Source organism: Bombus huntii, chromosome 7, assembly GCF_024542735.1.
Source record: "Bombus huntii isolate Logan2020A chromosome 7, iyBomHunt1.1, whole genome shotgun sequence".
Taxonomy (NCBI): Eukaryota; Metazoa; Arthropoda; class Insecta; order Hymenoptera; family Apidae; genus Bombus; species Bombus huntii.
In genome coordinates, this window is record NC_066244.1 from 118126 (window position 1) to 142500 (window position 24375).

The 24375-nt window shown below is 38.8% G+C and overlaps 1 long non-coding RNA gene across 2 annotated transcripts; it reads left to right on the plus strand.

The window, feature by feature from the left end:
• Positions 1-10374: 10374 nt before the first annotated feature.
• Positions 10375-23446, plus strand: LOC126867691 (uncharacterized). 2 transcript variants are annotated; one of them, XR_007690390.1, is made up of 4 exons: positions 10375-10698; positions 10927-11073; positions 13705-13819; positions 23284-23446. It is a non-coding gene; the product is annotated as an uncharacterized LOC126867691 (long non-coding RNA). The 2 variants fall into 2 exon arrangements; XR_007690391.1 differs by lacking the exon at positions 23284-23446 and adding an exon at positions 14123-14899.
• Positions 23447-24375: the final 929 nt, after the last annotated feature.

Here is a 24375-nt window from a genome sequence, read left to right on the forward strand (position 1 = left end):
AGTGGAAAAAGAAAAGATCGACAAGTACTTCCCATGCCTAAACTATCTACGATGGAGAGGTTTTATCCGTGGTCCTGAGCAGTAGAGGGACGATAATGCCAAATACAGAAATAAACATAAAACATATAGGAATTACTGAAAGTGAAACCAAGACAATCGTGACGAACACGTTGTGAAGCTCCATTGAGATATGTAATAAATTTTTAGATGGGTCTCAGGGAACCCATTTTATTTTATTATCTAAATTATTTTATTCATGTATGTTATTTATTTATTTATTCTTTTATATTCTGACATAAATGAATTCGGACAACAATCTTTTATCGAATGACAAATCTCAAATTATTTATTTATAGATTATTTATTTATTTTTTAAAAGAGATAACGTCTACTATTTATTAATTAACTATATGTATGTATGTATGTATTTATTTATTTATTATCTATTTGCCGTGTTAATTGATTTATCAATTTCAAGGCAAATATTAGTTGCCAATCCCTACGAGTGGGTACCTCGGAAGTATGGGCCTCGTTTTCGGAGTTACAGTTCGGGTGTAAGCAGCACGCCGCTATTTAACAGTCGCGCTGTGGGCCTCTGGGAGAGTCATGGTTACTCGAGAGACTTCTGTCTCCCCTGCTTAAGTCGTACATCTACCTCACCGTGGTACCGCCGGTAAAATGTGCGCCGCGTCAGCGTGGGATTTGTCGCCCGCACGCGACGTTCATGGTTAAGCGGAGTGTGGCGACGAAGGAGCGAAAGACAAATTATGTTCCAATTATAAATCGACTTTCCGATATAACGGTTCTTACAGTGAAGTTATGAAACTTAAACATCTAAACAAAGGAATACGTTCCTTCGATGGGAATCTGTTGACGGGCTGGCTTTTATTGGATAACGGAATGGTTAATGATTGGATGTTTGTACAGAATTCAAAATTCAAGTTCTGCAATTATTAATAATATCAATGCAACCTCGGTCGCAGCGCTTCTCGGTCCCGGAAGCGTTGTGGCGGATTCATCCGCTTTGGAGGGGACCACGCTTGATAACGTATGCACGACCACGGACTCCGAATCAGTATTCAAAGTTATCGTCCCATTGGTGGGGGACAAAATAGCTTGCCTAGTCTGCGAGAAAAAGAAAGCCCACTTTTTTTTCCTGAACTTAACAGACGTGGACAAGTACCTCAAAGAACATCATTTAGTAACCACCATCGAATGGGAATGTGTTACTTGCGGGAAGCAGTTCCCTAAGCTCCATGGAGCAAGATGCCACATATCATGGTGTCGACGCAAAGTAGTGAAGGTTTATTTAAATGTGATGCTTGCCCCATGAGCTTCGGGACTCAGAGAGGGCTATCGACTCACGAACGGTATGCGCACCCTGCCGTTCGCAATAGAAAAAGAAGGGAAGTGACAGACACCCTGAGTCGAGACCATAGCAGCAGGTTATGGTCAGAAGAAGAGGTTACCCTCTTGAGAGAGCTCGAGCAAAAATATAAAGATTATACACCCTAACCTAGAAATCTGCAAAGTCTTAGCGAGCAAAACAGCTGAGCTGATTACAAACAAAAGAAAAAGGCTAAGAATGATTAACGAAGAAACGAGCCCTCAGGAGGGTACACAAGAGACAGAGGGCGGGCGCGATCTTGTTGACCAGGCAGCGCGCCACTTGGATCGGATAAAGCCATAACAAGTGAAGAATCAGTCCGCGCGTGGCGACGTGGCTTGGAGAATGAAATAGAAAAGTCTATCGAGGTTCCTTCTCCGTTGAGAGGCATTTATGTCTTATTAAGTGATATTTGGATGGATGATAAAGACACACAACTAACTAGCGACCAGTCAGGCACAACTGATCGGTTGGTATCGCAAGCCTTGAGCGTTATTAGCGTCTAAGGTGGAGGATTATAATAAATGTAAAGAGCGAGGTTTAGTTCACCTTATTTGTTCCACTCAATACTCTGAATACAGCTGTCTTTAAGTTCACTGAGTTCCGCTTAATACTCTGAATACAACTGTCTTTAATTCACTGGCTATCCTGTTAAATATAATGGTCACTGACTGAATACTGCTATGTGTTGACTCTTAGAATACTGGCGCAAGAGTGTCTCTGGGGGATGTTGCTGTCGTAGAGGAAGGTTCGTGGTGGGTGTGTCTCAAGTCTGTTCCTAACTGATCATTGGGTAAAGACGTATGTAGTATCGAGGAAAAGGGCCTAAGAAACATTAAGTTAACCGTGAACAATGTCGCGAGAGCCGTGGGGCCATCGGGTCCATCAATGTGTCGTCGGTCTTTTCAAGTGTATAGTTTTGTTGAAAAGGCCCGCGTGACCCTGGCAACGTGTGTCTGCGGAACACGTGTGTGGTGGGCCTAGGAAAAGACAAAGGGATGCTAGAACGGCCACAGTGAGAGTTGAGAAGTCGCGCAGTGTGAGTTGAGAGGTCAAAGAGTGTAAGTGGAGGAGCCAGAGAGTATGAATCGGGAAGTTGAGAGCCGAGTATGATAATAAGACGTACGACGATATTATAATCAGTTTTTTGTATTGAGTATCGCTTATTAAACTAAACTTAACTGTAAATGAAACATCATTACTTGTCCTTACTCTAAGATCCATATAAGTTACCACATATTTTGGGGGGCTCAGCCGGGATTTAAAGTGCCAAGTGACAAGAGAAGGGTTTAAGTGACTGTTCATTCGTGAAAGTGGTATCTCAGAACAATGACTGACTACAATACGGGAGAAGCAGGTTTGACTGACGAGCAGGTGGCCCAGATGCAAATACTTGAGCTAAAAGACGAACTGAGAAGACGACGGTTGAGACTAGCGGGCAGAAAACGCGAGCTGGTAGCGCGATTGCTTGCGACGTTACGCTTAGAGCGGGAACACGGTGCGCGAGAAGACGATCCAGATGACGACGATTTGGAAGAAGATGACGACGATGACGACGACGAGATTGGTTGGGGACCGTTTAGACGTCAACGGTTCAGGAAATCGCGATCTCAATAATCAAGACGACGGAGTTCGGGTAATTCCTCCAGTGATAAGACGAGCCTTAAGCGCGCACAGTGTTAACGCACGAAAACCCTAGAGGACTCGCCAAAGAAATTCAGCGAGTGAAATTAGCGCTGACGAGCACATCTGAGGGCTGATGTGATTGTCAGCTATGGCCGAGTGTAGTATCGTGGAAAAAGGCCTGTGGCGGCACTCGATAGCAAATACCATCACACGACATTAACTAGTGTCGGACTACGGCAGCGCAGTGGTTAGCGCCCTAGGTTACGAACGTTCGGAACCCGGATTCGAATCCCGGCGACCGGAGTCCGACTTTTCTTCCACGATACAAAAATGAGAAGAGAAGCGACCGTACCCAGCAGCATTAATTAATATTAATTTTATTAATTTAAAATATTACATTATGCTATATCTCATGGTATTCGTTAAAATATTCCAAACACATTTGGGGTAACTTTGGGCACTTCGAACAATATGTTGTAGTTCTTTTCATGTTTTTCCTTGCTTCTTCGCGTGAAACAGTTGGCCTCTTTTTCTTGTAACATAGGGTGCACATCCTTCTTATAGGCTTGCCTTCCTGATTCTTACGTATCTCCAAATGGTGGGCCACCTTCGTCGTTTTCTTCCGATGGTTGTCGGGCATAATATTTTCTGAGGACCATTCGGAAAAGAGAATTTCCCGAAGTGCTAATTTCCGATACCACTTGATGCTTTTCCGTATCGTAGTGGCATATGAGACCATCTGGTCACTTCTGTCGATACCAATTTTTCCATTATTATATGCAATTACTGCCAAAGGTTTCTGTTTCGAAGGACATCCGTGATATGTAGAATTTGAACTTGAAATTGTTGAAGTGGTCACCACCTCTAAGAAAACTCTACATCTGGTCTTTTTTAGTTTTCTCAAGCACTGAAGCTATCGACAGCGTGTAGACAAAAGACTGCGACGAAGACAGACCATAAACAGTAGACAGGCGACGTTGGCTTCGGGGTTTTCAATTATTGGGTAACACAGCTAGCGTGCGGATCTGGACCAGCTCAAATTGTATTCTTACCTATAGATACACTTCTATTTAAGTATATTTTCTACCTTACAATTTATCCACGAGTTTTCTCTGTTTACACATAGAATAACCTCAACAGGTTATGGGCCCAGGGCTGTAAATTTGTAAGGCAGCAACGTGAAGTGAATAAATTTTTAAAGTGTTGTGCTTAGTAAAGTAAGGGATAGTGCTAAAATGGAATCAGCAAGTGCGAAGATCGAGATGTTACGTGGCGAAGAAAATTGGCTCCAGTGGCGTTCTGTTATGCGTACACTTTTGGAGGAAGATGACGACCTGATCAACGTGTGCGAAGGGAATTTGTGTCATCCAGGTAACAGCGCGAAGAAAGAAATCGCTCGTGAAAGATTTTTGAAGGCAGATCGGTTAGCGAGGAAATTAATTGTGACCTCAGTAGGAAGAAAACCGTTGGATCTTCTTTTATGTTGCACAACAGCACAACATTTCGAACATCTCTCCATTAGTGGATCACAATACCGTTCTTATGTTCTCGTGCTATTATTTCACCTTTCTTCAACGGGTATGACATTACGGAATGGGGCATATATTTTTTGTTGTGCCGTACAGTTCCAACGACATGCGTCCTAAAATTTCAAAATTTCACTGCTAACTGATAGCTGGTATAGAAGTTGTCGACGAACAAAGTTCGTCCTTCATTTAGCAATTTATCTGCGAGTTCAATGCAGACGTTTTCAGTTATGCCAACTTGCTTATTTCCGGTGATTTCTCGTCCAGAATATACCTTTACAGACCATGTGTAACTTTCGGTGGAACACAGTTTGAATAGTTTTATACCATACTTATGTGATTTCGTCGGTATGTATTGCCGGAATATTAGTCGTCCCCTCCAAGGAACCATTGTCTCGTAGACTGCAATATCTTTGCCTGGTGAAAAAATTTGTTGGTAATTGTCTGTCAATATGTTTGTGAGTGGTAAAACTTTTCCAAGTCTTTACTCTGTTCTATAGTTTCGTTATTTGCAAAATGCAAGTTTGCCAATAGCAATTCGAAACGATTACGGGACATTCTGCAGTGTGGAAACCGAAAATTGTAAAGACGGTTCGTTGACCGACATATAATAAGCGGTGTCTGTACTGGACCCATCCAAACCATTAGTTCGATAAATTTTATCATTTCTTTGGAAGTGGTTGGTTTCTACCTATGTTGCGTCGGGCAACACTCTACCTAAACCAGGCCACACACCGCGGGCAAGATGGCAGCCAGATGTCTTCGGATCCTTACCGCGTACCCTCAATAGTCTCAAGTACCCTCCATAAATCTCAGGAATTTCCTAGTCAAAGTTCTTCGGACCTAACAAATCCTAACATAGCCTGCTGTTCGCCTATTCAACCGATGAAAACATCAGTGATTGATACCAAATGTCACACTCAAGAGAATCAAGAAATCGAACGAAGGTACTCCTGTTATTAAGTGCTCCAACCTATGAGCGGCAATCGGAATTTGAAATAGATATGTCGCTAAAAAAGTAACAGGAAACACAAAGAAATTCGTTTCGAGAGATTCCTGTAGCGCTTTATTTTTTCGTCAGTAGTATACTATGTTATTTCCTAACATTTGAGGTCATATTTCAACTAAAGTATATAATTCTAACATTTAGTTTTGGTCAAGTGTAGCACATTGCTTCTATTTTCATATTCCAAACTGGCCATCCTTTTCTCTCACACCGAAAATCGAGAAAAAAACCGCAGTAGGGAATGAGCCGTTGCATTCGACTGTCTGTGATGATGATTCTCGGAAAAAGAGGGATTTTTCTTCATTACTGGGACTCAATATGTTTATTGGGAAATACAAGAATGAAATATTCGATCCAATTGTAAACTCTGCTTTCTGACGCTCACTGTATTATTGGAAGGAAAAGAAGGAAACTCCAGACCACAAAAAATGGAAGGAAACAGATGCTTATGAATATTATGTCAGCCACGGGAGAAACGTGCAGGAAAATTGAGGGTAGACGCCGTGACTGAAATGTTTTTGCCTTCAGAAAAATTACATGGCGTGAAATGCGTGAATCATATCGATGCAAAGGCATTTAAAACATTAAGCGCGAAGCTGATTTTGATGTGCTCTCCGTTCAGGCAGTGTGCAGACGTGGCCACGGGAGGTGCAAGTTAAAGTATAAGCAGACGATAATATATACATCGCGGTAACGATTTAGTTTCATTTTCTACAAATTATAAATGGAAAATAACGAGATGGGGAACTCATTTCAAGTGTGAAAATGAAGTTAACAGAGCAGTGAAGTTGTTTATCAAAAGTTTACTAGAAGCATCCAGCAAAATCTTTCGCTGACGGGATGAAGTAACTTGTCACGCGTTGCCATGTATGCCGCCGACAAACGGCGTGCCGTGGGTAATAAGAGTGTCATAGTTATTCGGAGGCAGGCGAGACCTTGGAGTACCTCCCAGTGGTACCACCGGTAACATGCTAAGTCGCATCAGCGTGGGGAATAGTCCCCCAGATGCGGCTGGCATGGCTAAACGGAGTGCGACGAAGCAGGAACGGAAGACAACCCATTGAATGTCGGCCTGCCCATTAACGGTTGATTAAACCGTGAATTGGATATAAATCTTGAATTTAAAAAGGGGAACTCGTTCCCGGGTTGGACATATGACAACAGGCTTGTTATCGTTACGATTTGGATACGGATGGAGAAATTTAATGATAGCAAACAAATATTGCGAAACAAATTGGATTCGAATAATAGTAATGCCTTGGATGCAGCGTCTCTCGGTCCCGGAGGAGCTGTGGCGGATTTATCCGCTTTGGAGGGGACCATTGATGACGAACCGGCAATGTCCTTGGACACGAATTTGTATAAGATCTTAGTGGCATTGATGGGGGATAAAGTTGCCTGTCCGGTCTGCGAAAAGAGGGAAATTCACCTGCTTTTCATGACGTTGCAGGCTCTGGACAGGCATCTTAATGAACATCACGTAGAAATCCCCATTCAAAGGCGCTGCGGTAGATGTAGCAAAAGCTTCTCTATGCTCTATGATGCACAGTGTCACATTCCTAAGTGTAGGGACCCCACGGAGCATCGTGAGGGTCAATTCAATTGTGACGCTTGCCCCAGGAGCTTCGGATCCCAAAGAGGTCTTTCGACCCATGAGCGACAGGCGCACCCTGCCGTTAGAAATATTAAAAGGAGGGGAACGGACACCCCAACAAATGTGGCAAGTGGTCGAGCTTGGAAAGTGGAGGAGGTTGCTCTTCTGAAGGAGCTAAATTTAATTTAAATGGATTATAAGTTGCCCAACATAGAAATCAGCAAAATTTTGACGACGAAAACAGCTGAACAAATTAGGAACAACAGGAAACCATTAAAGATTGGTAATGTTGAAGGGGATCTTCAGAAGGAAGCCTCTGCGACAGAGGGCGGGTACGATCTCGGTGAACCGTTCATGGTGTCTACGCGGCAGAAAAGAAGCGTTAATAGCGAAGAAACGGTCCACGAGTGAAGGCAATGCTTCGCCGAAGAAATCGAAAGACAAACCGAGGTGCCCCCTGTTTTAAGGGATGCTTATACCCGGCTGAGGGAGATTTGGGACAAGGGAAGAGATGACAAGTCGGAATTAATTAAGCTGGTCGATCGATATATTTATACAATTTTAAATGCAGCTCTTAAAACTAAGAGTAGTAGAATGAACAAGCCCTTAGAGAAACAAAAGAACCAAAGACAGGATGGTGGAAAAAGGAATAATAGGAATAGAACAAAAAGGTACTCCTACGCACGTTGCCAGGAGATCTTTTATGAGTGCCCCAGAAAGTTGGCTGATGCCATAATCAATGATGATCTGGCTTATCTGGAACCAACCAGAAAGCCACCAAATGCGGTGGATGTGAAACAGTTATATGAAGGGGAAGAACTGGGCCCACAAATTTGGAACTGCGTTCAGGACTGGAGAAAGCTTCAGAACTGTCCTTGAACAGCTATTTTATGCCCGTTGCCATCGAAGAGATTGAGGGTAAAATAAAAAGAATGCAGCGGCAGGGCCAGACGGACTGCTGGAAGAAAATTTGTTAATGCCCGGCCTGCCTGTAATATTGGCTAAGTTGTTTAATATACTGTAGTGTAGTTCCTACTTTCCAACCGCACGGAGGGAAAATAGGACAATTTTAGTACCCAAAGCCAATAAAAACGGAAATATGGTCGAAAACTGGCGACCAATTACGATCAGCCCAATTTTGGGTAGAATCTTCTCATCAATCCTCGATGGACGGCTAAGACGGGGTGTAGACCAGAGCTTGAGGCAGAAAGGCTTTACATCCGAGAGCGGATGTAAGATTAACATTGAACTACTTAATGCGGCTCCAAACTATAGCAAGAGAAATCGAGGGCGAGTGTTCACAATAGTGGACATTCCGAAAACCTTCGACACTATACCCCATGCTGGAATAAGACTGTGTCAGGCGAGAAAAGGCGCACCGACCCCTATAATGGAATTAATAAGTGAAATATACAATGGAAATAAGACAACTATTAAAGCGAATAATAATATAGGGGTCGAGGTAGATATTCTCAGAGGAGTTAAGCAGGGCGTCGGTAAGGGAGCCGTTCTGCGGTGGTGCTTGGCAGTAGAAGAGCAATAACGTCGGAAATAGTTAATAATTTAAAAATGATGGGAATACCTAATAAAGATATGTCGGAGATGAGAGGACACCGGAGACCTTCCCTCTGGAACTTCGGAGAATTTGTAGAATTGTAATTAAGCGATTTGCTATCATTGTACTTGTTTGCGATTTGTGATAATAAACTTAGGCTCGGGGCGACAGTCAGTCGCTGAACGTAGCCGCGGTCACGGGATGAACGCTTTGTCTAACAAAGGCATGGAGTAACTCTATAGTTCTCTTTAAAAAGGAAATAGTCGTAACACTCGGCAGTAAACATTCCAACGGTCTCTGTCCCGTAGCTCGTCACACGCAGACCCTATTCTTCGAGTAAGATGATTGTCAGATGTCGATGCATCTCCGCAGTACATGTTCAGCTAGCCTGAGGGCCCGTTATAAATCTTGAGATTTATCTGACTAAAGTCCTTCAAACAGACAAACAGTCTTTGCCCTAACTACGAGAAGATAGAGGAAACCTATTTCTCAACGAACGACGTCTCCCACTAGAAACTTTCTATCGGGGGCGGCTAGCATACTTTTCTAACCACCGATATAGAAATTGACCAATTAGCAGCAACGTCAATTTCCCTCACATTCCGAACGAAGTCATCTCTCCACGCATTCGATAATCTCGTGTCCTTAGACACACCTCATCATAGTTTTCCTCTGCAGCATCATCGCGACGGAAAATCTTTCTCTCCTGAGGTCGTATTAGTGAGTTACTCCGTATTAGGACATTGACAACGGTCAAGGAGGAGATTAGGAGATGTGCAACAAGGTACAAAGAAAGAATAGCAACGTACCCGAACCGGCTGGCAACGGAGACGATCAACACATCAAGCATGGAAAGAAGACTAAAAAGGAAACACCCAACAGATCTCATAAAGGATGTAACCTAACAAACACGAAGATGTACCTCGCTGGGGGTAGCCACCCACATGATAATCAAACAGCCAAAAAATTCTACCAAATGTCCAAATTGGACAAATTGTGAATGTAAACAACTAAATAAAAAAAACCTGAGATAGGGATACCTGATACGAAATATCAAGGTCTAATATCGACAGTCAATAAGGAATAACGAATAAAATTTTATCAGCTATTAGATTTTCATACCTTATTCATTTTTCTTCCTTTAGGAAAGATATTTATTCTTCCGTTTTTATTCAAAATTATTATTTGCAATTGATTTTAGAGAAAAACTTTCCATTAGTCTATTTGCAATAAAAAGATCCTTCTCTTATGAATCTTATGAATCGATTTGCAACTGACAACTAAATTGTAATAAAAGAACATAATGAACGATAAATCCAAATTCGTAATCTAGAATATTGTATAACTGTTACGTGTTTTGAATGTAGGTACACACACATGTAATATATTTTGCATATGCACACATTTATATATTTTATTTTACATACATTTACATATTTTAACATACTATTTGCACATAAAATTTCGCATTATAATAATCGTTATTTATAGTAATTGATATTGAAGCAGTTATTAAATATTTATTTATTTAATCCTAAAATTGAAGTACAATTATGAAAATGTTAACAAAAGAATTACGTTTAGATTTCATAAGCATATCGCAAAGTGACCGATTTAACCAGCGATCGTACAGAGGTCCCACATGTAGTCCCGAAGTATAACCAATCAGCAAACAACGCTACCTCATCGTCGACATTATATCATGCTAGCGCATCATCATAGAGTTCAGTACTGTTTAATCTGTTGAGATAAATGTCATGTTGGTATGATCACTAGTTCCTACATGCGAAGTTGGTACGACTTCTAACGACGCCCTTTTGTTTTGGCTTCTGCCACGTGTTAATTATCTGAGAGTATCCGGTGTATTCATATGGCTGTACATGGTGGTGAAATACAGAATATAAAAACTGAATCTGTGTGAATCAATTAAATATCGAACTCCAAAACCTATTTAATAACAGGGGTAGTGCAGTAACCGAAATGGAAATTATTCTACATGCAAAAGTAAGTCGTAATAACAAATACAGTTTTCTTCTTTTATATTTTTTGTATTTTCATTGCATTTTTGATTTTCATATACATAACCGTCTTGAATTTAAAGAATTTAATTTCTCAAGGATTTTTCATACAAATTTCAATAATAACTACTATTTTTGATGTCTTATTTCAACCTTTGTCCTTGTTTGGGCTACTGTATCGCTTATTTCTTTTTCATGTTTGCATTGTTCACAGGCTGTACTAATTTCGTGTGAGTAATTTAGAAATATATGAGGTCTTGCAAATCAAATAATTTGATGTAGGAAATTCTTAATTTTCATAAAATAGTTCTGAACTGCTATGACTGCGTGGAAACGAAGAAGTTCGGAAATAAAATATAGAGTAAGTAAACCTCTTTGTAATCGTATGATCTTGTAAACTAATTATGTTTCTTCTAATATAAGTTATCTTTTGTACTGTTATTTCACTTATCTGATTGGCCACAATTTTTTTAAGAATAAATTTTTATATTCTTCTTCTTTGTTAAAGTTACTTTTTCTTTTTTAATTTGTCTTTTATCACAGACTGTCAATAAGAAAAATTCTATTTATTTAATATTATTTATGTTTATTTCTATATAAAATTATTTGTGGCATATTTATACTTAGGTTAAAAGTCTTTAAATTTGTTGGTTACTGCAAAACAAACATAACAAAGCTTTTGAGTTGTTCTTAGATTATTATAATTTGTGAATTTATCTGAATTGCTATTCTTCTATGGTAAAATGATCTTAGCTTAATGCTGATTTTGCTTTGTAATAAAATTTATATTTATATTTAATGTTTATATTATAATTATAATTATATATTATAATTATATATTATAATTATTATAATAATGTTAAATTATAATTATATTTAATGTTTAATAAAATTGTGACAATCCTATTGTTGTTTTTTAATGAATTTTGTTGTAAATTCTTAATATTATGCAATATATTTTTCTTACACATATTATACATTTTGTTTTCATCTGTTTTATATTTTATGATATTTTATGCATTCACTGATCGTTCTTGTCTCCCGGCTACTCTAACATTGATTATCCTTTTAGTTATTAATAGCAGTTTCATATCTAAGTAAGTAGCTTTAATTATTTTTTTCTATATTTTTATCATATTTATATACTTCACTATAGATAGATTATTCTATTCTTTCTTTCTTTTATCCACAAAGTATTTCTGTTATTTCTTCTATTATTGTTCAGTTTAAATTTATTATTATTTTTGTATCATCGGCTTTATGACTCTATTTGAGTGTGTATTACTTTTTGCAATGTTTTCCTGTCTAATTATGTGTTCTCTCATGTTTGCCAGTTTTAACATATAGTTTATGTCTCATTTTATTATTTAGTGTTCCAAGACTATTCTTCTTGCTTTTAATCTCATAATCTGGCATTACGTGGTATTTCAGTATGTATAATATTCTTTTTAGGAAAGGTGTTTGTGTTTTATCTATTCTTGTTGAGTAGTGGAAAACCCATATTCCTATGCCATATAGCTATACACTGTGTATGGTTGACTTTGTCCTTATGTCAGATTACCACTAAAGCAGTAATTTCTCTCCACACGATGAATGTTTTCACTATAATATTAGTTGGGTTATATATATTTTTCTTCTCGTACAAAATACCAAAAATTGCCTTTGCCAAATCAATTTATATATTGATCATTACTTGTGAAACAATGGATTGCTAAACTCAAAACGGTTATTTTTCATTCTCATATTCATCTTCATATTCATGAAATAACATTAGAAGATACAAGCAATGACCAGAAAACAGTGATTCCCTAAAACAAAGTTCAATCTATTTATGTTCAATATCATTTTGGGTTCTTCTACTTTATCTCTTATTTACAACCTTTTTATAATAATAGTTTTCCCCCTCTTTTCTTCTTTTTATTTTGTCTGATTTTTTTAATACCTCACTTCTTTTTGTTAGTTTGCTTCTTTTTTCTGCCCATTTTGCTTTGTTCATCTGTTCATTTTCCTTTCTTTCCTCCTATCTTTTTTTATATTCTGGCATCTCTCTATTATAATATAAAATCTCTCTTAACTAATCATACATTTTTCTTACCTTGATTTCAGGTCATTCCTTCATTTCCTTTATTGTATAACATTATTTTCTTTGCTTGTACTTGTTGTTTGTTTTTTGTCTTCTACCGCTATTTTACACTTTGTAATTTATTTTAGTGACTTTTCTCTTGTGTTTCTTTCTTATTATTATGGTTACCATTGCTCTCTTGAGCTTCTTTTATTTTGCTATAGTTTCCTAATGTCTGTCTTACTTTTTCTTGATTTTTTACTAAATTCACTGTCAGAATTTGTATTTTCTTGTTTTCCTTTTATTACACTCTATATTGTTCCCTTAATATCAATGGCATGAATTTTGCAATTTGGACAATTGTGGAAATACACAACTAAACATGAAAAGCAATTAAATAACTCCAGAAATCAATGTATCTGAAATTTTCTTTCAAACCTTACTTTTCATACCATATTCAAGTGTAATTGTGAAATAAATTTTAATTTTTATATCCTTATTTTGCATTACACATCATATATATATATAATTCTTTGTATCATAATAATATAAGGAAATGACATTTTGATAAATAAACTAAGGAAAATGATTATTATTTTTGATATTTATATATGTATATATATCATTTTGCCATAAAATTCAATACACACCTCAATTTAAACAAAAAAAGAAAAGGAAGTAGAATTTGTTACAAAAGCTGAAAATGTTCACATTTATGCTCCAGGCATGAAACCCATGATATTTTCTCTTCACTTTTTAATTATATTTCCCGTTATTTCGATTTTTCTAAATGTCCTTTCACGCATTTTTGCACATACTATCTTTCCCTTGTTGCTATTTCTGTTATAATGTTAAATTATCTGTTAAAATATTAAATTGCATGCTAAAATTTAAAAAATTGAAAAAGTTCTGTTAAAATTCATTTTTTAGGAAATTTGAAGAGTTCTCGTTGCCAGAAATTTAAGGTAAATGGATTTTGTGATATTCAGGCAAACTGACTCCCGAGTAAGATAAAACTTCATAAATTCTTTCCTATGGTGCTTTGGTAAGTTCGTTTCTTTATTCGCTTTTAATTATGGAATGCATTATACCATTTAAAGAAGGTGATAAACTCCATGTATGCGTTATCTTTTCTATGCGTTATTTAAAATTACAAATGAAAAGAATACGTTTCATTTTTGTTTTGTTATATACACATTTGTATCAATGGGATCATAATTCTTGGGATCATAAGATACCAATATTCTGTCTTGAGTGAACCCAAAAAGAAAACAGTTTACCTCACGACGTTTATGAGGTTGAAACTCTGAAGGTACGTCTCTTTTATCTTTTCTTGTGTTTCTTACAGCTGAGACCTTTGGATTTTAACTCGTAAACAAGTTCGCTTAATGTGCGATTTATAAATATTTACATAGAACTGTCCGGTCAATAAGGTTGTTTTCTTCCTGAAAGTACAAACTGGCACGGTCGAATTACAATTAAATTCTTTGGCAAGTTCTAATGAACACTTGTGTAAATTTTTACGAAAGTTAGCATGTATCTGTTACTTGGATTTCCTTGTAAGATATTTCTAGGCGAGGCATCTGAAATTCGTACACACTTGGCCGGATACCTCGCGTGCTAACGTCGAAAAACTTACACACGCGAGGTTTTTGAATAATTTTTATCGAATTCATTTTCTTTGAAGATTCTTCACCGGTACAACATTTTGGACCGACATTTATATTTGATAAAATATTACCAACGCAATGGTTTCTGGAACACGTTTATAATTGTCTTCTACTCGTACACCTGTATGTTTGGTGCTTAGAAGGAGGAATTTTATATTAGGTTTACTTTTATACACAGTAAGCGTGTAGTTTTCTAATTTATATAAATAACAATGTCATCTTGTCCTCTTTTCCCTCGAGCATCGAGTTTCATTTTTCCCCATATAAGGGAAACCATTCAAAATATATTTTGTTTGGACGTCAACTGCTAACGAAAACTTAATGCCCAATTTATAAGGCTTATTCGGCATATATTGCGTAAACCTTTTTTTTTCCTCGAGGAGAGGAAAATGCTATTACGCATACCCAGTAACTGAATATGTTGGACTCGGCGGATGGAATCGCTATACCCACTAGAAACTCCTCTATCCGGTCCTCTTATGGTACAGGATCCAACGCCGGAACCGCCTTTCGACATTACTTCAGCGTTGGTCTTAGTGTGTACCCCTCAATAGTTCAATCTTCTCAATTCAGTCTACTAGCTCGTCTTTTCCTCCTTCCCACAATCCTCTCTTCTACTCGTCTTTCTTGCATGATTTTCCTGGAAAACGCTTGGAACCTAGTCCAGTTATTCTCTTTCCTGATTACTGTCTCTATCAAATTTTCCACTGTAAGTGGCATGCCAACGTAGCTTTCAAATTCAGTCCTCTTGTAAATCCACCCAGGGCACTGGAACAACGCCTTATGCTCCCCGGACATATAGAATTCCTAGAAAACTACGTAACTCAGCAACTGTGATTATCCAGTCTTTTCTCAAAATACGATACACCTCGGTCTCAATGCAATCTTTTGTGTGTTCCATTATGTGTCTGTCAATTATCAATTGGAAAGCACTAGTTACACAACCCAATATAATATTTCTCTTAGAATAGCCAGTAGACCCTGCGATATCCTTGAATATCATACGAACGGGCGTCCTACCCCTGGATCCGCCTGCTTTCAGTTTTATCCACTGTGTCCCGTCAATTGCAATTTCAATTTCACCCGTTACATTTCGGGATGTGCTTGGAATGCACGTCCTTTCATCCTCGGAGTCAGAACTAGGAAGAATACGCATCCTTTTCTTGTTATGACACACTTTCAAGAAGTTTTCTTCTTCACTATCCAAAGATTCTTCTATCTCTCCACTTTCCATGTATTCAGAACTTTCACTGGCAGCTTCGCTTTGGCCTAATTCATACTGATCTTCTTTGGAGGTGTCCTCAGAACGATCTTCATTGATGTTGACAATTATGTTCAATATCTTATTATATCTCTTGGATCTACTCATAATTGCTAGAAAAGGAGGATTGATCAAAAAAAGAAAATGCTGTGATCACATTCAATTATCCTATTGTAAATACTTATAGTAAGCGGAGAAAATAATGGGAAATGTTTGAAACCTTTGCACAGTCTTTGAAAATCGGTTTGTTTATAAAATCAGCTAGCCCGTCAAGGTTTTAGAGATATGTATACTACATATAGATTTAAAAAATTAGAAAGCCTAGGAAAAATAATTGTGTGTATAAATTCTTTAAATGAAATGATTAATTTACGATGCAAAGTGGTTAAAATGGTTTTTGGGACATATCATTTCGAAATTTGAAATTCGTCAAATAGACGGGTTGTAAACCTACTGTTAATGAACTTAGCCATATTTGTATTATATATAGCGCATAGACCAGGGACAAAAAGAGTGCCAATCATAATCCATAGCAAAGCCAAAACATCACCATAGATAAGCAATCAACCCACAATTACAACCCATAATTACACAACTCACCGACATTGCATTTAACCACAAGTACCAACCCTGGAACCACCTTTAGGCATTACTTCAGGGTTGGTCTTTTTTCCGTGTGTACTCCTTCTCTAATCAAGATGCTTTTATCTAGATCTCCTTCTCCTTTCAAAGTTCTTCTCCTGGACTTGTCTAACTTCCATGATCTTCTTACATAGTCCTTGGAATCTTACCCAATTCTCCTCCCTGCTGCTCACCACCTCAATTATATTATCGGTTGTCAGTGGCATGCCCAAGTAATTTTCTAATACTGTTCTATCATTGTTCCAGTGGAACAACGCATGTTCCGCATCATCTTCTTCAGCATTATAATTCCAGCATCTTGAGTGGACCTCCTTATTAATCGTCTTACGATATACGTTAAATATTCCATGTTCACTCAAGATCTGCATGGTAAAGTATTCAATATTCCTTCTGTACTTCTTTTAAAAATACAAGCGTCATTTATAAGTCTTCTTGTCCAATTATCCTCCAATTATAATAACTCCATTTTTCTCTCCACTTTTTCTCCATACGTTCTTCCACTGTCCTAATCCTTTCTATAAAAATTGAGGCGGCTCCTGACCTAGAGCGGGTGTTATATCGCTCCTGTTGTTCTACCCTTCTCATCTCATAGTTTTCCGTCCGCAGTTCTGTTTTAAAATATATCGACATTGTGCCCGTAAGCACACACTGTGCTAACACGTGTTGCTTGCTATCTCCCGGTTCCAGCAGGTTCTGTTGTTGTCGTTTTTAAGGATCAAACTACGTTATGTTTTTGTTGAGGTTATTCGATGTGTAAACAGAGAAAACTCATGGATAAATTGTAAGGTAGAAAATATATTTAAATAGAAGTGTAATTATAGGTAAGAATACAATTGGAGCTGGTCCAGATCCGCACGCTAGCTGTGTTACCCAATAACTGAAAACCCCGAAGCCAACGTCGCCTGTCTACTGTTTATGGTCTGACTTCGTCGCAGTCGTTTGTCTACGCGCCGTTGAAAACTAAAAAGACCAGATGTAGAGTTTTCTTATAAGTGGTGACCACTTCAACAGTTTCGTTTCTTCCGCCGTGACAGTTTGCTATCCTGAATGCTTGTTGTTTTCTTGATAGTTTCGTATTTTTATTTTGTTCACCCGGAGTTTGTAAATAAAGCTTCGCGGGACCTTGTTTACTTCTGTGATCACGATGATCTTTATGTAGTAATACAGGCCATGCCAAGTCGTAAATACGAACAAAGTAGTCGCGTACGACGGAACACATTCAGTCAATGCTCGGTCTCTTCAATACGATATTTGACAGAAATTCAAATTTGATTTTCTTGCAAACGAGGCTTCGGATGAACAAATCTTATCTCTTTCAGCGGCTTGTATTGCAATTTTTTTTGGATACCCTGTGTGATATTGAAGTTACCTGTAACATCACATATCAGCATATTGGATAGTCTTTTTCTGTAAGTTCCGACACAATGTGTGCAACTTTTAAAAATATTTGCTTCATAGAAACGTTGATCGAAGGGAATAATAGTCTCATTTTCTCGGCTATTTTACACAAGCTCTGTGTTATAGATGTTACACGTAACATGTTAGGATAAAAAAATTTTAAACTTCTTCCAGTTTCCAACATATACGAAACCGAATTAGTTACAATAGTTTGCAGCAAGTGCACATTAAAAATAACACATTTTTTTTAGGAATTCATAAATCGTGCAACAGTCGTATGTTGAATTTGAATTTCTGTATGATTTTGTTTCCTTTGCAATTCTTTATAAACAAATGAATGAGGCGTCGAAGACTGCTCTTTCACATAATGTTTAACCATCACGTTTACTTATGTAACATCCGACTTTATCCAACGATTATTTCATCAATTCAAATCCAAGTATATCTTCCTCTAGCGTTGACTTGCTAAGAATATTTTTATTTGCATATTTTTTCCAAAAAATTTACCAATATCACGGTATTTAAGTACCTATGGACCATATGCAGTTACCGTTACTTCGCATAAATCAGTCATAACCTCCATCAGTATGTAGAGGTAGTCGGATAGAGTTTCAACCCCCTCGGCCACTCTCCAGTCGTAGATCCTCCGATACATCTCGGAGGTAGCCCACTTGACGTCGACCGCGGAGGATCCTCTCCACGCCACGCAAGTGCTTGCCGAGCCCCTGTTTGCCAGTAGGATCCTGAGACCCGCAGCCCAATCGATCAGGATCCTTCCCCGAGTGTCCGTTCTGGTGTTTTCCCACTACGAGGAGTGGGCGTTAAAATCCCCAAGGACGAGTACCTGGCGAGGAAGGCATCTTCCGACGCATTCGCCAACCCCGTCCAGGAAGTCTCCGAACGCGACCAAGCCGCTGTTAGGGCAAACGTAAACGCCCACCACCGCTATTCCAGCCCACTCGACCGCGACATAGCCGCTGCCACGGTCGAGCAGGACACCGGGGGCACTCATCGCTGGCGTCCACGTTATAGCTGTCGATCCATCTAGGTCCTCGACCCAGTTGGGGGCGTCGAGGACACGGTGCGGTTCGGCCACCACTGCAAGGGCGACCTCGCTTTCCCGGATGGTCTGGAAGAGAAGGTCTTGCGCCTGTCTCGATCTTCCCAGATTACATTGGAGGAGGCGCTTGAATTTATTCGGTCAAACTCCATGGCCTCCTCCCGGCCATCTACCGCTGCTGCTTTGGCGGTGCTTCCTTGCTTCCTTTCCCAGCTGACTCGCGGATGAGTCCCCTCCTCTTGACTTTTGGGGGAGCGCATGCCGCCCTTGCTTGGGGTTGCTGCTGGCCTCCTTTCACCGGTGGTGCCACAGTCGACCCTTTCCTCGCCGTCTCCTCTCCAGCGGCGGCTGTCTTCCTCTGCTTCTTCTTCTCCCTCTGCTTCTTGGATTCTACCACCCTCCACTCACCACCCTCTTTCTCCCTCGGGGAGCGACAATGTTTGGGTGTCGTCGGCCCCAAAATCACTCCTCCTTATTATGGAGGGCCCGATCTCTTCGAATCTCCTCTCTAGGGCATCGAGGCGCGCACTCTCGCTCTTACCCTCCCGCGGAGGACGGCCAGATTCGGAAGCCGAGCCGCTCCACCGCGAGCACTCGTGAGCACAAGCAGCCCTTCGAGACAGTTCTTTGCGAAGAGCTGCGTTTTCCTCCTCCAATGCGGACAGCCTTGTTGCTTCCATGAGCCTCGTGGCGCCGATGTTGCTGCTGTGCGCTGGTCCCGTCCTCCTCGGTGATTCGTTCTTCTATGCGGCGGTGATATAACTCGCCGCGTCCTTCAGGGCTTTTATATGCACCCCTTGAGGTCAGATGATGTCGTCGCAACCCGCATAATCTCGGAGACGTGCCTTGTTAGCCCGGCGCTGACATCCGCGGCCGAGCCCGTCCTTATTTGGATGGTCAATTCTTCGGAAACGTCCGGAATGTACTCATAATCCTCCTCTTCTTTCCCCTGGGCGTCGTCGAAGCCAGCGATTAGCGCAACGCGAACGAGGCGACCGATTCCTCGTCGTCGGATTTGGCTCGCGTCCGCAGTCCTCCTGCGATCGGTGACGTGGCATCGTCTACCATGGCCGGAGCGAGAAAAACGCTCCCCGACCTGTCCGCGGTTCTCAGCGAACCTCTCGTCATCCTTCTTGGTGATTCCTCCGTAATCTCCATCCTAGTGTTTTCCGTCTCGCCAGGCGCAGAAACACGTCCGGGGGCCTGGCGGTCCACCCTCGAACGGCCGTGGTCGTGATATGACGACGCAATGGGGCCCACTTGACTACCCACGACTGCGCCGGTACTGGGGTCTCCCTCCCCTGCACCGTAAACGTTATTCTTTTGTTTAGCCAGATCCATGATAGTATATTTTTGGTTGTCGCCAGGTCGTCCTCATATTTCCATCCTGGTGCCACTCACTCTTTCGCACCCTACCCCGGTCAAGGCCGGTGCGGGGCGACGGGGAGCCCCACGAGAAGGTGAGGTGAGTGGTCTTGGCAGGCATGGGCCCACCAACTTCTCCGAAATTCTCCGCAACGGATCAGCGAGCTGACGGGTGCCAAAGGCACCGACCAGCCGCCACCCGACTATAGGAGAATATCAGATCCATCGGGGTTTCGGGGCGTGGTCCTACGCCCTGAGAACCCATACCTGCCTCCTGCTGCCCAACCCACACTTAAACCTAATAAATGATGATATTCTCTTTTTATTGCGCTAGTATATAAGTTATAGTAGATAAGTTATAGCAGGCATATGTTGCAGCATCATATATGTAGTTGTGCCATTATTTTAAGCCCTTGCTCGCCTTACTTGCGTTTATAAACAAAAGGTAACCTGCAACTAATACTGACGCTCGCATTGCCAAATACGCATAAGTGTAATCAAATATACTTTGTAACGATACCGACATTGTTTACGAATATCTCAAGAACCAAGGCTATACCCGGTTATACAGTCGGGCCCGAAAATATTCGGACATTAGTACAACTTTGATTTCTCTGCCCTGTTCTTGAAATAAATGCGAAAAAAACATTTTGCAGTATATGGAACTATATTGTATAGGTCTCGGAGTAAAAAACTTTTGATTTAAAACAAAGTGTTTTTTAAATATAAGAAGAAATGTTGAAAAATGTGAATTTTGGTGTTATAAAAATATCTGAACACCTTATAAATTAATGTTAGAAACACTAAAATGGCAATACTATTTTTTATAAATGTTCAATATTTCGTCCGATACCCCTTTTGTTCAATAATGTGTTAGTAGACGATCTTTCAGATGTTGAAGCTTATTTCGAAGTTTATTTATTATTATGAAGTTAATCGATACTGTAATTTATTTCTCCATTAAATGAACTTTCTTCAGTGTTTATTGTTATATTTTTGTATGATTGTATTTTTTGCTAATTGTGCGACCTAGTTTATTCCATAGGGGCGGACGTGCTTCTGTGAAACACTCGTTATCTTAGTTTGATATCTTAAATCTATAATGCATTGGAGTATTCTCGTAAATTTTGAATTCACTTTCCTTCGATCTCCATAACATGTTTCAAAATCATCGAAATTGCAGAGAATGAAACGTTTCTTCAAGTTCGCTGTTCATTTTATTTCACGAATCGTAATTAATGGATTGCGCTTTATTTCGCGAACGATACGAATATCTTGCCGCAGCGTCGTTTTGCGTTTTCTACCCGTTCTTGGCACATCTTCAGCGAAACATCTCTCTTTGACTCAATCACATGGCATTCTTTTTTTCTTAAGCTAGAAAAATTTATGGAATGTCCAGCTGGACAAATTGTAAACTACAAATTATTTATTATTTATTATTGCTTAGTCCGCGCCTTTCGGCTTTGGACGAACTTTCGGTTTTACATCCCTTATACCTATTTCGCTTCTTATATATCTACCTCCCCTCTTATCCATTCTATTATATTGCACTCCCTTAATTATTCTATCTCTAAAAACTAAAAAACTAGAAAAAACTAAAAACTAATGACTAAAAAACTATTGCAACTTTGCGCTTTTGCCTCCTTGCTGTGCTTCCTTCTTGTCGTTCCGCCCCTTCTTGTATTACCCTTCTCCTCTCTATTATTGCTTTTAGTTCTGTTAGTCCTTCTCTAGTCTCATTTAGTATTTTTTCTATGTCCTTTGGTGCTCCCGTTATGTCACATTCTTCTGTTACATGTTTCAGGTCTTCTTCTTTCCTTTTACATAGTTTGCATCTTTTTTCTCCTTCTTCTTTCCAGTATTCCTTTGCTTTCCACATCTGAATATTGCTAATATTCTTCTGTCCTTCCACTTTATCCTCCCTTCTAAGTACTTTGGTAATACTTCTTTGGCGATTTTTCTGTAATGTATGTTATATTTGGATTTCCTTATCCTTTTCCCCCTCTCTTCTACTTCTCTTTTTCTTCTTCTCTCTATAACTTAGTCTGCTGTCATCCTTTCTTGCTCTTCTCTTGCTTCCATCTGTGTCCCTCCATTTCTCACCTCTTCTAGTCCCTTCTTTCTCTTTCTTGCTTTTTTCTCTTCTTGGCCATTTCCCCAGTTTCTCTCTCTTTCCTTTATGCGCTCCTTTACTAGTTCCTTTTTTGATACTAAGGCTTTCTCGTCATACCTTGCTGCTCTTTTTAATGCTTTTTCTTTGATTTATGTTAGCTTGCATTCTTCTATCAATATATATTGATAGAATTTGGTGTTGTCATATCTAAACCTAAGATCCATTTCACTTATCTTCTTTGTATTCTATCCAGTCTTTTTTCCATATTCCAGCCCCATACCAAGCCGAATGTTTTATGTACAAATTAAATAATTAAAAAAGGCATCTTTCTGACTCCCATTTTCGAGAGCTTAAATTTTCCAGGCATTGCAGACAAGGAATATCCTTTTTTTCTTCGCTGAGAGATCCTCAATCTCTATTGTTCCCTTAGTTCTCTACTTCTTACCATAACCAATAAAATATTGCCGTTATTATTCCAAGGTAGATTATAAATACCGATGAAAGTAGCGCGTGTTCTCATATATTTAAAAAACAGTTGCACAATAAATATTGCAATAGTTCTTTACAAAAAACCAAGAATTATGCAATCGTTGACTTATCTTCCGACGATGGAACTCGTTCTTTCTACATTTTTGACTTTACGAGTATGAGAATTTTTTGCCAAAACAAATGAAATATATAATATCGTTCAATTACTGATTACATTGATATAAACTATCTTACACTTTCATTTTCGATATTTTATATATAAAAATATTTCTTGCATCGTATCGTACAATTTTAAATTACTCTCAGTGTTATAAATAATTCTGTATGATAGTTACGTAATTATTTCATTCTGATCGGTTGTAATTAATTGTAGATGATTCTCATATATAAAAGCACTGACACAACAGATGATGTATAGAGGTTGTGTTGCTTTAAACAAGAGACATCCTACTTTTTTACATTGGTTATTTGTATTTTCCATTTTTTCCAGTAATATTATTATTCGTTATAGTGCAATCTGACACTACATTTGATACAGACTACATCATGACGCATGTTAAGGACTCCAAAGGGAAATGTTAACATGCTCTACAAGAGGAAATGTTACATATATTTTATAAATTATATATATTATGCTAAACGCACTGGGAAGTTCGCTGGCATATGTTGTAGAATATATGATTAATATTATATGAAATTTATGGAGGGAAACATAATAGAATCTTGTTATATCTCTTATTAATTGCTATTGACGTGTTTTGATAGCAGAGTAATAAAGTACAAATCTACTCAATATTTTATTGTTTTATTCCTTAATGAATTTTGGAAATAAGTCTTCCTTCATTTGTTAGTAGAAATGGAAAAATAACAGTATAATTGCTTAGAAGTTCTACGAAATATAATACAAACAAGAGCAGAGAGCAATCGCTTTGCCAAAAATTTATTTGCTAAAATAGTAGATCTTGGGATAAACCGTTCAACGTATTTTGCAGCGATATAACATTTGCAACACTGCAACGTTAGATATCATTCACGTCTCAACATAAAGAACAATGTATAGAATTCATAAAGATACGTGCACAGTATACAATGCAGGAAACATTAAAGAAAAATTGTACTTAGCGATGAAAAAGCAATCCGTCTAGATGGACGGAATTGTAGAATATGCAAGAAGTTTCTAGCCAACAATGTACTATATATTATGTTGTAATTTGTCGTATATCAACATATGTTGGAAAATCTATAACAAATCTGAAGATATTGATATTGGTCGAGAACTTTATGCAGATTGGCCAATGACACAGCAACGTGTTTTGAACTTGCAATATCTATTTATACGATGAGGAATTTGAATAGTTTGAAGATCTCGTACTCAGAGTAATCAGGCAATAAAAATAAATGGTGCAGTACAAAACGATCATTAGTAAAAGAAAACGAAGAAAACATAAAAGTGAAAAGGTTAGAAACGATAAACTTGCGTTTTGAAGTTTGAGACGGAAACGGGAAGAAGATGCATGTGATATTATATGTGAAATCAGATGACCACGTGAACAGAACACGTGAAGGAAATGGATTCAATTATTGCTGTCAGATATACAATGCA